Consider the following 14192-nt stretch of genomic DNA (forward strand, 5'->3'; position numbering starts at 1 on the left):
AGTGTTATAGAGAGTGATAGACAGTGATAGAGAGTGATAGAGAGTGTCTGAGTGTGTCAGAGTGTGTCAGAGAGTGTCAGATAGTGTCAGAGATGGTCAGAGTGAGTCAGAGTGTGCCAGAGAGTGATAGAGAGTGATGGAGAGTGTAAGAGAGTTTCACAGAGTGATAGATAGTGTCAGAGAGTGATATAGAGTGATAGAGAGAGTCTGACAGTGTCTGAGAGTTACAGAGAGTGATATAGAGTGGTAGAGAGTGTCTGAGAGTGTCAGAGCGTGACAGAGCGTGTCTGAGAGTGTCAGAGAGTGTCTGACAGTGTCAGAGAATGATGGAGAGTGAGAGAGAGTGTCTGAGAGTGTCAGAGATTGTCAGACAGTGTCAGAGAGTGATAGAAAGTGTCTGAGACTGTCTGAGATTATCTGAGAGTGTCAGAGAGTGTCAGAGTGTGATAGAAAGTGTCAGAGAGTGTCTGAGAGTGATAGAGAGTGATAGAAAGTGTCAGAGAGTGATAGAGAGTGTCTGAGAGTGTCAGAGAGTGATAGAGAGTGTCTGAGAGGTTCAGAGAATGTCAGAGAGTGAGAGAGAGTGTCAGAGAGTGATAGAGAGTGTCTGAGAGTGATAGAGAGTGTCTGAGAGTGTCAGAGACTGTCAGAGAGTGATAGAGAGTGATAGTGAATGTCTGAGAGTGTCAGAGAGTGTCAGAGAGTGATAGCGAGTGTCTGAGAGTGTCTGAGAGTGTCAGAGAGTGTCAGAGAATGATAGAGAGTGTCTGAGAGTGTCATAGAGTGATAGAGAGTGTCTGAGAGTGTCAGAGAGTGATAGAGAGTGTCAAATTGTGTCAGAGTGTGATAGAGAGTGATGGAGAGTGTCAGAGAGTTTCAGAGAGTGTCAGAGAGTGATAGAAAGTGTCAGAGAGTGATAGAGAGAGTCTGAGAGTGTCAGAGAGTGTCTGAGGGTGTCAGTCAGTGTCAGAGAGTGATAGAGAGTGTCTGAGAGTGTCAGAGAATGTCATATTGTGTCAGAGTGTGTCAGAGAGTGATGGAGAGTGTCTGAAAGTGTCAGAGAGTGTCAGAGTGTGTCAGAGAATGTCAGAGAGCGATAGAGTGTGTCAGAGAGTGTCAGAGAGTGTCAGAGAGTGATAGAGAGTGATAGAGAGTGTCAGAGAGTGTCAGAGTGTGTCAGAGAGTGTCAGAGAGCGTCAGAGAGTTTCAGAGAGAGTGTGAGTGTGTCAGAGAGTTTCAGAGAGTGAGAGACAGTGTCTGAGAGTGTCTGAGAGAGACAAAGAGTTTCTGAGAGTTTCTGTGAGTGTCAGAGAGTGATAGAGAGTGTCTGAGAGTGTCTGAGAGTGTCAGGCAGTGATAGAGAGCGATAGAGAGTGTCTGAGCGTTTCTGAGAGTGTCAGCGAGTGATCGAGAGTGATAGGGAGTTTCTGAGAATGTCAGAGAGTGTCAGAGAGTGATAGAGAGTGATAGAGAGTGTCTGAGAGTGTCAGAGAGTGATAGAGCGTGTCTGAGAGTGCCAGTGAGTGTCAGAGAGTGATAGAGAGTGTCTGAGAGTGTCAGCGAGTGATAGAGAGTGATAGAGAGTGTCTGAGAGTGTCAGAGATTGTCAGAGTGTGTCAGAGAGTGATGGAGAGTGATAGAGAGTGCCTCAGAGTGTCTGAGAGTGTCAGAGTGTGTCAGAGAGTGTCAGAGAGTGATTGAGAGTGTCAGAGAGAGTCAGAGTGTGTCAGAGATTGATAGAGAGTGATAGAGAGTGTCTGAGAGTGTCTGAGAGTGTCAGAGAGTGTCAGAGAGTGTCAGAGTGTGATAGAGTGTTATAGAGAGTGATAGACAGTGATAGAGAGTGATAGAGAGTGTCTGAGTGTGTCAGAGTGTGTCAGAGAGTGTCAGATAGTGTCAGAGATGGTCAGAGTGAGTCAGAGTGTGCCAGAGAGTGATAGAGAGTGATGGAGAGTGTAAGAGAGTTTCACAGAGTGATAGATAGTGTCAGAGAGTGATATAGAGTGATAGAGAGAGTCTGACAGTGTCTGAGAGTTACAGAGAGTGATATAGAGTGGTAGAGAGTGTCTGAGAGTGTCAGAGCGTGACAGAGCGTGTCTGAGAGTGTCAGAGAGTGTCTGACAGTGTCAGAGAATGATGGAGAGTGAGAGAGAGTGTCTGAGAGTGTCAGAGATTGTCAGACAGTGTCAGAGAGTGATAGAAAGTGTCTGAGACTGTCTGAGATTATCTGAGAGTGTCAGAGAGTGTCAGAGTGTGATAGAAAGTGTCAGAGAGTGTCTGAGAGGTTCAGAGAGTGATATAAAGTGTCACAGAATGATAGAGAAATTCAGAGAGTGATCGAGAGTGTCTGAGAGTGTCTGTGAGTGACAGAGTATGTCAGAGAGTGACAGAGAGTGTCAGAGAGTGTCAGAGTGTGTCAGAGAGCAACAGAGAGGTACAGAGAGTGATAGGGAGTGTCTGAGAGTGTCAGAAAGCGTCAGAGTGTGTCAGAGTGTGTCAGAGAGTGATAGAGAGTGTCAGAGTGTGTCAGAGAGTGTCAGAGAGTGATATAGAGTGTCAGTGAGTGATAGAGAGTGTCTGAGAGTGTCAGAGATTGATAGAGAGTGTCTGAGAGTGTCAGAGAGTGATAGAGAGTGTCAGAGAGTGATAAAAAGTGTCTGAGATTGTCAGGGTGTGTCAGAGTGTGTCAGAGAATGTCAGAGTGTGTCAGAGAGTAACAGAGAGTGATAGAGAGTGATAGAGAGTGTCAGAGAGTGTCAGAGACAGTCAGAGAGTGTCAGAGAGTGATGGAGAGTGTCAGTGAGTGATAGAAACAGTCTGAGAGTGTCAGAGATTGATAGAGAGTGTCAGAGAGTGTCAGAGTGTGATAGAAAGTGTCAGAGAGTGTCTGAGAGTGATAGAGAGTGATAGAAAGTGTCAGAGAGTGATAGAGAGTGTCTGAGAGTGTCAGAGAGTGATAGAGAGTGTCTGAGAGGTTCAGAGAATGTCAGAGAGTGAGAGAGAGTGTCAGAGAGTGATAGAGAGTGTCTGAGAGTGATAGAGAGTGTCTGAGAGTGTCAGAGACTGTCAGAGAGTGATAGAGAGTGATAGTGAGTGTCTGAGAGTGTCAGAGAGTGTCAGAGAGTGATAGCGAGTGTCTGAGAGTGTCTGAGAGTGTCAGAGAGTGTCAGAGAATGATAGAGAGTGTCTGAGAGTGTCATAGAGTGATAGAGAGTGTCTGAGAGTGTCAGAGAGTGATAGAGAGTGTCAAATTGTGTCAGAGTGTGATAGAGAGTGATGGAGAGTGTCAGAGAGTTTCAGAGAGTGTCAGAGAGTGATAGAAAGTGTCAGAGAGTGATAGAGAGAGTCTGAGAGTGTCAGAGAGTGTCTGAGGGTGTCAGTCAGTGTCAGAGAGTGATAGAGAGTGTCTGAGAGTGTCAGAGAATGTCATATTGTGTCAGAGTGTGTCAGAGAGTGATGGAGAGTGTCTGAAAGTGTCAGAGAGTGTCAGAGTGTGTCAGAGAATGTCAGAGAGCGATAGAGTGTGTCAGAGAGTGTCAGAGAGTGTCAGAGAGTGATAGAGAGTGATAGAGAGTGTCAGAGAGTGTCAGAGTGTGTCAGAGAGTGTCAGAGAGCGTCAGAGAGTTTCAGAGAGAGTGTGAGTGTGTCAGAGAGTTTCAGAGAGTGAGAGACAGTGTCTGAGAGTGTCTGAGAGAGACAAAGAGTTTCTGAGAGTTTCTGTGAGTGTCAGAGAGTGATAGAGAGTGTCTGAGAGTGTCTGAGAGTGTCAGGCAGTGATAGAGAGCGATAGAGAGTGTCTGAGCGTTTCTGAGAGTGTCAGCGAGTGATCGAGAGTGATAGGGAGTTTCTGAGAATGTCAGAGAGTGTCAGAGAGTGATAGAGAGTGATAGAGAGTGTCTGAGAGTGTCAGAGAGTGATAGAGCGTGTCTGAGAGTGCCAGTGAGTGTCAGAGAGTGATAGAGAGTGTCTGAGAGTGTCAGCGAGTGATAGAGAGTGATAGAGAGTGTCTGAGAGTGTCAGAGATTGTCAGAGTGTGTCAGAGAGTGATGGAGAGTGATAGAGAGTGCCTCAGAGTGTCTGAGAGTGTCAGAGTGTGTCAGAGAGTGTCAGAGAGTGATTGAGAGTGTCAGAGAGAGTCAGAGTGTGTCAGAGATTGATAGAGAGTGATAGAGAGTGTCTGAGAGTGTCTGAGAGTGTCAGAGAGTGTCAGAGAGTGTCAGAGTGTGATAGAGTGTTATAGAGAGTGATAGACAGTGATAGAGAGTGATAGAGAGTGTCTGAGTGTGTCAGAGTGTGTCAGAGAGTGTCAGATAGTGTCAGAGATGGTCAGAGTGAGTCAGAGTGTGCCAGAGAGTGATAGAGAGTGATGGAGAGTGTAAGAGAGTTTCACAGAGTGATAGATAGTGTCAGAGAGTGATATAGAGTGATAGAGAGAGTCTGACAGTGTCTGAGAGTTACAGAGAGTGATATAGAGTGGTAGAGAGTGTCTGAGAGTGTCAGAGCGTGACAGAGCGTGTCTGAGAGTGTCAGAGAGTGTCTGACAGTGTCAGAGAATGATGGAGAGTGAGAGAGAGTGTCTGAGAGTGTCAGAGATTGTCAGACAGTGTCAGAGAGTGATAGAAAGTGTCTGAGACTGTCTGAGATTATCTGAGAGTGTCAGAGAGTGTCAGAGTGTGATAGAAAGTGTCAGAGAGTGTCTGAGAGGTTCAGAGAGTGATATAAAGTGTCACAGAATGATAGAGAAATTCAGAGAGTGATCGAGAGTGTCTGAGAGTGTCTGTGAGTGACAGAGTATGTCAGAGAGTGACAGAGAGTGTCAGAGAGTGTCAGAGTGTGTCAGAGAGCAACAGAGAGGTACAGAGAGTGATAGGGAGTGTCTGAGAGTGTCAGAAAGCGTCAGAGTGTGTCAGAGTGTGTCAGAGAGTGATAGAGAGTGTCAGAGTGTGTCAGAGAGTGTCAGAGAGTGATATAGAGTGTCAGTGAGTGATAGAGAGTGTCTGAGAGTGTCAGAGATTGATAGAGAGTGTCTGAGAGTGTCAGAGAGTGATAGAGAGTGTCAGAGAGTGATAAAAAGTGTCTGAGATTGTCAGGGTGTGTCAGAGTGTGTCAGAGAATGTCAGAGTGTGTCAGAGAGTAACAGAGAGTGATAGAGAGTGATAGAGAGTGTCAGAGAGTGTCAGAGACAGTCAGAGAGTGTCAGAGAGTGATGGAGAGTGTCAGTGAGTGATAGAAACAGTCTGAGAGTGTCAGAGATTGATAGAGAGTGTCTGAGAGTGTCAGAGAGTGATAGAGAGTGTCAGAGAGTGTCAAAGAATGTCTGAGTGTGTCAGAGAGCAACAGAGAGTGACAGAGAGTGATATAAAGTGTCAGAGAATGTCAGAGACTGTCAGAGTGTGTCAGAGTTTGATAGAGAGTGAGAGAGAGTGTCTGAGAGTGTCAGAAAGTGTCAGAGTGTGTCAGAGAGTGATAGAGAGTGATAGAAAGTGTCAGAGAGTGATAGAGAGTGTCTGAGAGTGTCAGAGAGTGATAGAGAGTGTCTGAGAGGTTCAGAGAATGTCAGAGAGTGAGAGAGAGTGTCAGAGAGTGATAGAGAGTGTCTGAGAGTGATAGAGAGTGTCTGAGAGTGTCAGAGACTGTCAGAGAGTGATAGAGAGTGATAGTGAGTGTCTGAGAGTGTCAGAGAGTGTCAGAGAGTGATAGCGAGTGTCTGAGAGTGTCTGAGAGTGTCAGAGAGTGTCAGAGAATGATAGAGAGTGTCTGAGAGTGTCATAGAGTGATAGAGAGTGTCTGAGAGTGTCAGAGAGTGATAGAGAGTGTCAAATTGTGTCAGAGTGTGATAGAGAGTGATGGAGAGTGTCAGAGAGTTTCAGAGAGTGTCAGAGAGTGATAGAAAGTGTCAGAGAGTGATAGAGAGAGTCTGAGAGTGTCAGAGAGTGTCTGAGGGTGTCAGTCAGTGTCAGAGAGTGATAGAGAGTGTCTGAGAGTGTCAGAGAATGTCATATTGTGTCAGAGTGTGTCAGAGAGTGATGGAGAGTGTCTGAAAGTGTCAGAGAGTGTCAGAGTGTGTCAGAGAATGTCAGAGAGCGATAGAGTGTGTCAGAGAGTGTCAGAGAGTGTCAGAGAGTGATAGAGAGTGATAGAGAGTGTCAGAGAGTGTCAGAGTGTGTCAGAGAGTGTCAGAGAGTGTCAGAGAGTTTCAGAGAGAGTGTGAGTGTGTCAGAGAGTTTCAGAGAGTGAGAGATAGTGTCTGAGAGTGTCTGAGAGAGACAAAGAGTTTCTGAGAGTTTCTGTGAGTGTCAGAGAGTGATAGAGAGTGTCTGAGAGTGTCTGAGAGTGTCAGGCAGTGATAGAGAGCGATAGAGAGTGTCTGAGCGTTTCTGAGAGTGTCAGCGAGTGATCGAGAGTGATAGGGAGTTTCTGAGAATGTCAGAGAGTGTCAGAGAGTGATAGAGAGTGTCTGAGAGTGTCTGAGAGTGTCAGAGAGTGATAGAGCGTGTCTGAGAGTGCCAGTGAGTGTCAGAGAGTGATAGAGAGTGTCTGAGAGTGTCAGCGAGTGATAGAGAGTGATAGAGAGTGTCTGAGAGTGTCAGAGATTGTCAGAGTGTGTCAGAGAGTGTCAGAGAGTGATTGAGAGTGTCAGAGAGAGTCAGAGTGTGTCAGAGATTGATAGAGATTGATAGAGAGTGATAGAGAGTGTCTGAGAGTGTCAGAGAGTGTCAGAGAGTGTCAGAGTGTGATAGAGTGTTATAGAGAGTGATAGACAGTGATAGAGAGTGATAGAGAGTGTCTGAGTGTGTCAGAGTGTGTCAGAGAGTGTCAGATAGTGTCAGAGATGGTCAGAGTGAGTCAGAGTGTGCCAGAGAGTGATAGAGAGTGATGGAGAGTGTAAGAGAGTTTCACAGAGTGATAGATAGTGTCAGAGAGTGATATAGAGTGATAGAGAGAGTCTGACAGTGTCTGAGAGTTACAGAGAGTGATATAGAGTGGTAGAGAGTGTCTGAGAGTGTCAGAGCGTGACAGAGCGTGTCTGAGAGTGTCAGAGAGTGTCTGACAGTGTCAGAGAATGATGGAGAGTGAGAGAGAGTGTCTGAGAGTGTCAGAGATTGTCAGACAGTGTCAGAGAGTGATAGAAAGTGTCTGAGACTGTCTGAGATTATCTGAGAGTGTCAGAGAGTGTCAGAGTGTGATAGAAAGTGTCAGAGAGTGTCTGACAGGTTCAGAGAGTGATATAAAGTGTCACAGAATGATAGAGAAATTCAGAGAGTGATCGAGAGTGTCTGAGAATGTCTGTGAGTGACAGAGTATGTCAGAGAGTGACAGAGAGTGTCAGAGAGTGTCAGAGTGTGTCAGAGAGCAACAGAGAGGTACAGAGAGTGATAGGGAGTGTCTGAGAGTGTCAGAAAGCGTCAGAGTGTGTCAGAGTGTGTCAGAGAGTGATAGAGAGTGTCAGAGTGTGTCAGAGAGTGTCAGAGAGTGATATAGAGTGTCAGTGAGTGATAGAGAGTGTCTGAGAGTGTCAGAGATTGATAGAGAGTGTCTGAGAGTGTCAGAGAGTGATAGAGAGTGTCAGAGAGTGATAAAAAGTGTCTGAGATTGTCAGGGTGTGTCAGAGTGTGTCAGAGAATGTCAGAGTGTGTCAGAGAGTAACAGAGAGTGATAGAGAGTGATAGAGAGTGTCAGAGAGTGTCAGAGACAGTCAGAGAGTGTCAGAGAGTGATGGAGAGTGTCAGTGAGTGATAGAAACAGTCTGAGAGTGTCAGAGATTGATAGAGAGTGTCTGAGAGTGTCAGAGAGTGATAGAGAGTGTCAGAGAGTGTCAAAGAATGTCTGAGTGTGTCAGAGAGCAACAGAGAGTGACAGAGAGTGATATAAAGTGTCAGAGAATGTCAGAGACTGTCAGAGTGTGTCAGAGTTTGATAGAGAGTGAGAGAGAGTGTCTGAGAGTGTCAGAAAGTGTCAGAGTGTGTCAGAGAGTGATAGAGAGTGATAGAAAGTGTCAGAGAGTGATAGAGAGTGTCTGAGAGTGTCAGAGAGTGATAGAGAGTGTCTGAGAGGTTCAGAGAATGTCAGAGAGTGAGAGAGAGTGTCAGAGAGTGATAGAGAGTGTCTGAGAGTGATAGTGTCTGAGAGTGTCAGAGACTGTCAGAGAGTGATAGAGAGTGATAGTGAGTGTCAGAGAGTGTCAGAGAGTGATAGCGAGTGTCTGAGAGTGTCTGAGAGTGTCAGAGAGTGTCAGAGAATGATAGAGAGTGTCTGAGAGTGTCATAGAGTGATAGAGAGTGTCTGAGAGTGTCAGAGAGTGATAGAGAGTGTCAAATTGTGTCAGAGTGTGATAGAGAGTGATGGAGAGTGTCAGAGAGTTTCAGAGAGTGTCAGAGAGTGATAGAAAGTGTCAGAGAGTGATAGAGAGAGTCTGAGAGTGACAGAGAGTGTCTGAGGGTGTCAGTCAGTGTCAGAGAGTGATAGAGAGTGTCTGAGAGTGTCAGAGAATGTCAGATTGTGTCAGAGTGTGTCAGAGAGTGATGGAGAGTGTCTGAAAGTGTCAGAGAGTGTCAGAGTGTGTCAGAGAATGTCAGAGAGCGATAGAGTGTGTCAGAGAGTGTCAGAGAGTGTCAGAGAGTGATAGAGAGTGTCAGAGAGTGTCAGAGTGTGTCAGAGAGTGTCAGAGAGTGTCAGAGAGTTTCAGAGAGAGTGTGAGTGTGTCAGAGAGTTTCAGAGAGTGAGAGATAGTGTCTGAGAGTGTCTGAGAGAGACAGAGAGTTTCTGAGAGATTCTGTGAGTGTCAGAGAGTGATAGAGAGTGTCTGAGAGTGTCTGAGAGTATCAGGGAGTGATAGAGAGCGATAGAGAGTGTCTGAGCGTTTCTGAGAGTGTCAGCGAGTGATCGAGAGTGATAGGGAGTTTCTGAGAATGTCAGAGAGTGTCAGAGAGTGAAAGAGAGTGACAGAGAGTGTCTGAGAGTGTCAGAGAGTGATAGAGCGTGTCTGAGAGTGCCAGTGAGTGTCAGCGAGTGATAGAGAGTGTCTGAGAGTGTCAGCGAGTGATAGAGTGTGATAGAGAGTGTCTGAGAGTGTCAGAGATTGTCAGAGTGTGTCAGAGAGTGATGGAGAGTGATAGAGAGTGCCTCAGAGTGTCTGAGAGTGTCAGAGTGTGTCAGAGAGTGTCAGAGAGTGATAGAGAGTGTCAGAGACAGTCAGAGTGTGTCAGAGATTGATAGAGAGTGATAGAGAGTGTCTGAGAGTGTCTGACAGTGTCAGAGAGTGTCAGAGAGTGTCAGAGTGTGATAGAGTGTGATAGAGTGTTATAGAGAGTGATAGACAATGATAGAGAGTGATAGAGAGTTTCTGAGTGTGTCAGAGTGTGTCATAGAGTGATAGAGAGTGATGGAGAGTGTCAGAGAGTTTCACAGAGTGATAGATAGTGTCAGAGAGTGATATAGAATGATAGAGAGAGTTTGACAGTGTCTGAGAGTTACAGAGAGTGATAGAGAGTGGTAGAGAGTGTCTGAGAGTGTCAGAGCGTGACAGAGCGTGTCTGAGAGTGTCAGAGAGTGTCTGACAGTGTCATAGAATGATGGAGAGTGAGAGAGAGTGTCTGAGAGTGTCAGAGATTGTCAGACAGTGTCAGAGAGTGATAGAAAGTGTCTGAGACTGTCTGAGATTATCTGAGAGTGTCAGAGAGTGTCAGAGTGTGATAGAGAGTGTCAGAGAGTGTCTGAGAGGTTCAGAGAGTGATATAAAGTGTCAGAGAGTGATAGAGAAATTCAGAGAGTGATCGAGAGTGTCTGAGAGTGTCTGTGAGTGTCAGAGTGTGTCAGAGAGTGTCAGAGAGTGTCAGAGTGTGTCAGAGAGCAACAGAGAGGTATAGAGAGTGATAGAGTGTGTCTGAGAGTGTCAGAAAGCGTCAGTGTGTCAGAGTGTGTCAGAGAATGATAGAGAGTGTCAGAGTGTGTCAGAGAGTGTCAGAGAGTGTCAGAGAGTGATATAGAGTGTCAGTGAGTGATAGAGAGTGTCTGAGAGTGTCAGAGATTGATAGAGAGTGTCTGAGAGTGTCAGAGAGTGATAGAGAGTGTCAGAGAGTGATAAAAAGTGTCTGAGATTGTCAGAGTGTGTCAGAGAGTGTCAGAGAATGTCAGAGTGTGTCAGAGAGTAACAGAGAGTGATAGAGAGTGTCAGAGACAGTCAGAGTGTGTCAGAGTTTGATAGAGTGATAGAGAGTGTCTGAGAGTGTCAGAGAGTGATAGAGCGTGTCTGAGAGTGCCAGTGAGTGTCAGAGAGTGATAGAGAGTGTCTGAGAGTGTCAGTGAGTGATAGAGAGTGATAGAGAGTGTCTGAGAGTGTCAGAGATTGTCAGAGTGTGTCAGAGAGTGATGGAGAGTGATAGAGAGTGCCTCAGAGTGTCTGAGAGTGTCAGAGTGTGTCAGAGAGTGTCAGAGAGTGATTGAGAGTGTCAGAGAGAGTCAGAGTGTGTCAGAGATTGATAGAGAGTGATAGAGAGTGTCTGAGAGTGTCTGAGAGTGTCAGAGAGTGTCAGAGAGTGTCAGAGTGTGATAGAGTGTTATAGAGAGTGATAGACAGTGATAGAGAGTGATAGAGAGTGTCTGAGTGTGTCAGAGTGTGTCAGAGAGTGTCAGATAGTGTCAGAGATGGTCAGAGTGAGTCAGAGTGTGCCAGAGAGTGATAGAGAGTGATGGAGAGTGTAAGAGAGTTTCACAGAGTGATAGATAGTGTCAGAGAGTGATATAGAGTGATAGAGAGAGTCTGACAGTGTCTGAGAGTTACAGAGAGTGATATAGAGTGGTAGAGAGTGTCTGAGAGTGTCAGAGCGTGACAGAGCGTGTCTGAGAGTGTCAGAGAGTGTCTGACAGTGTCAGAGAATGATGGAGAGTGAGAGAGAGTGTCTGAGAGTGTCAGAGATTGTCAGACAGTGTCAGAGAGTGATAGAAAGTGTCTGAGACTGTCTGAGATTATCTGAGAGTGTCAGAGAGTGTCAGAGTGTGATAGAAAGTGTCAGAGAGTGTCTGAGAGGTTCAGAGAGTGATATAAAGTGTCACAGAATGATAGAGAAATTCAGAGAGTGATCGAGAGTGTCTGAGAGTGTCTGTGAGTGACAGAGTATGTCAGAGAGTGACAGAGAGTGTCAGAGAGTGTCAGAGTGTGTCAGAGAGCAACAGAGAGGTACAGAGAGTGATAGGGAGTGTCTGAGAGTGTCAGAAAGCGTCAGAGTGTGTCAGAGTGTGTCAGAGAGTGATAGAGAGTGTCAGAGTGTGTCAGAGAGTGTCAGAGAGTGATATAGAGTGTCAGTGAGTGATAGAGAGTGTCTGAGAGTGTCAGAGATTGATAGAGAGTGTCTGAGAGTGTCAGAGAGTGATAGAGAGTGTCAGAGAGTGATAAAAAGTGTCTGAGATTGTCAGGGTGTGTCAGAGTGTGTCAGAGAATGTCAGAGTGTGTCAGAGAGTAACAGAGAGTGATAGAGAGTGATAGAGAGTGTCAGAGAGTGTCAGAGACAGTCAGAGAGTGTCAGAGAGTGATGGAGAGTGTCAGTGAGTGATAGAAACAGTCTGAGAGTGTCAGAGATTGATAGAGAGTGTCTGAGAGTGTCAGAGAGTGATAGAGAGTGTCAGAGAGTGTCAAAGAATGTCTGAGTGTGTCAGAGAGCAACAGAGAGTGACAGAGAGTGATATAAAGTGTCAGAGAATGTCAGAGACTGTCAGAGTGTGTCAGAGTTTGATAGAGAGTGAGAGAGAGTGTCTGAGAGTGTCAGAAAGTGTCAGAGTGTGTCAGAGAGTGATAGAGAGTGATAGAAAGTGTCAGAGAGTGATAGAGAGTGTCTGAGAGTGTCAGAGAGTGATAGAGAGTGTCTGAGAGGTTCAGAGAATGTCAGAGAGTGAGAGAGAGTGTCAGAGAGTGATAGAGAGTGTCTGAGAGTGATAGTGTCTGAGAGTGTCAGAGACTGTCAGAGAGTGATAGAGAGTGATAGTGAGTGTCAGAGAGTGTCAGAGAGTGATAGCGAGTGTCTGAGAGTGTCTGAGAGTGTCAGAGAGTGTCAGAGAATGATAGAGAGTGTCTGAGAGTGTCATAGAGTGATAGAGAGTGTCTGAGAGTGTCAGAGAGTGATAGAGAGTGTCAAATTGTGTCAGAGTGTGATAGAGAGTGATGGAGAGTGTCAGAGAGTTTCAGAGAGTGTCAGAGAGTGATAGAAAGTGTCAGAGAGTGATAGAGAGAGTCTGAGAGTGACAGAGAGTGTCTGAGGGTGTCAGTCAGTGTCAGAGAGTGATAGAGAGTGTCTGAGAGTGTCAGAGAATGTCAGATTGTGTCAGAGTGTGTCAGAGAGTGATGGAGAGTGTCTGAAAGTGTCAGAGAGTGTCAGAGTGTGTCAGAGAATGTCAGAGAGCGATAGAGTGTGTCAGAGAGTGTCAGAGAGTGTCAGAGAGTGATAGAGAGTGTCAGAGAGTGTCAGAGTGTGTCAGAGAGTGTCAGAGAGTGTCAGAGAGTTTCAGAGAGAGTGTGAGTGTGTCAGAGAGTTTCAGAGAGTGAGAGATAGTGTCTGAGAGTGTCTGAGAGAGACAGAGAGTTTCTGAGAGTTTCTGTGAGTGTCAGAGAGTGATAGAGAGTGTCTGAGAGTGTCTGAGAGTATCAGGGAGTGATAGAGAGCGATAGAGAGTGTCTGAGCGTTTCTGAGAGTGTCAGCGAGTGATCGAGAGTGATAGGGAGTTTCTGAGAATGTCAGAGAGTGTCAGAGAGTGAAAGAGAGTGATAGAGAGTGTCTGAGAGTGTCAGAGAGTGATAGAGCGTGTCTGAGAGTGCCAGTGAGTGTCAGAGAGTGATAGAGAGTGTCTGAGAGTGTCAGCGACTGATAGAGAGTGATAGAGAGTGTCTGAGAGTCTCAGAGATTGTCAGAGTGTGTCAGAGAGTGATGGAGAGTGATAGAGAGTGCCTCAGAGTGTCTGAGAGTGTCAGAGTGTGTCAGAGAGTGTCAGAGAGTGATAGAGAGTGTCAGAGACAGTCAGAGTGTGTCAGAGATTGATAGAGAGTGATAGAGAGTGTCTGAGAGTGTCAGAGAGTGTCAGAGAGTGTCAGAGTGTGATAGAGTGTGATAGAGTGTTATAGAGAGTGATAGACAATGATATAGAGTGATAGAGAGTTTCTGAGTGTGTCAGAGTGTGTCATAGAGTGATAGAGAGTGATGGAGAGTGTCAGAGAGTTTCACAGAGTGATAGATAGTGTCAGAGAGTGATATAGAATGATAGAGAGAGTTTGACAGTGTCTGAGAGTTACAGAGAGTGATAGAGAGTGGTAGAGAGTGTCTGAGAGTGTCAGAGCGTGACAGAGCGTGTCTGAGAGTGTCAGAGAGTGTCTGACAGTGTCATAGAATGATGGAGAGTGAGAGAGAGTGTCTGAGAGTGTCAGAGATTGTCAGACAGTGTCAGAGAGTGATAGAAAGTGTCTGAGACTGTCTGAGATTATCTGAGAGTGTCAGAGAGTGTCAGAGTGTGATAGAGAGTGTCAGAGAGTGTCTGAGAGGTTCAGAGAGTGATATAAAGTGTCAGAGAGTGATAGAGAAATTCAGAGAGTGATCGAGAGTGTCTGAGAGTGTCTGTGAGTGACAGAGTATGTCAGAGAGTGACAGAGAGTGTCAGAGTGTGTCAGAGAGTGTCAGAGAGTGTCAGAGTGTGTCAGAGAGCAACAGAGAGGTATAGAGAGTGATAGAGTGTGTCTGAGAGTGTCAGAAAGCGTCAGTGTGTCAGAGTGTGTCAGAGAATGATAGAGAGTGTCAGAGTGTGTCAGAGAGTGTCAGAGAGTGTCAGAGAGTGATATAGAGTGTCAGTGAGTGATAGAGAGTGTCTGAGAGTGTCAGAGATTGATAGAGAGTGTCTGAGAGTGTCAGAGAGTGATAGAGAGTGTCAGAGAGTGATAAAAAGTGTCTGAGATTGTCAGAGTGTGTCAGAGAGTGTCAGAGAATGTCAGAGTGTGTCAGAGAGTAACAGAGAGTGATAGAGAGTGTCAGAGACAGTCAGAGTGTGTCAGAGTTTGATAGAGGGAGAGAGTGTCTGAGAGTGTCAGAGTGTGTCAGAGTGTGTCAGAGAGTGATGGAGAGTGATAGAGAGTGCCTCAGAGTGTCTGAGAGTGTCAGAGTGTGTCAGAGAGTGTCAGAGAGTGATAGAGAGTGTCAGAGAGAGTCAGAGTGTGTCAG

This window comes from Heterodontus francisci, chromosome 40 (assembly GCF_036365525.1).
Source record: "Heterodontus francisci isolate sHetFra1 chromosome 40, sHetFra1.hap1, whole genome shotgun sequence".
Classification (NCBI taxonomy): domain Eukaryota; kingdom Metazoa; phylum Chordata; class Chondrichthyes; order Heterodontiformes; family Heterodontidae; genus Heterodontus; species Heterodontus francisci.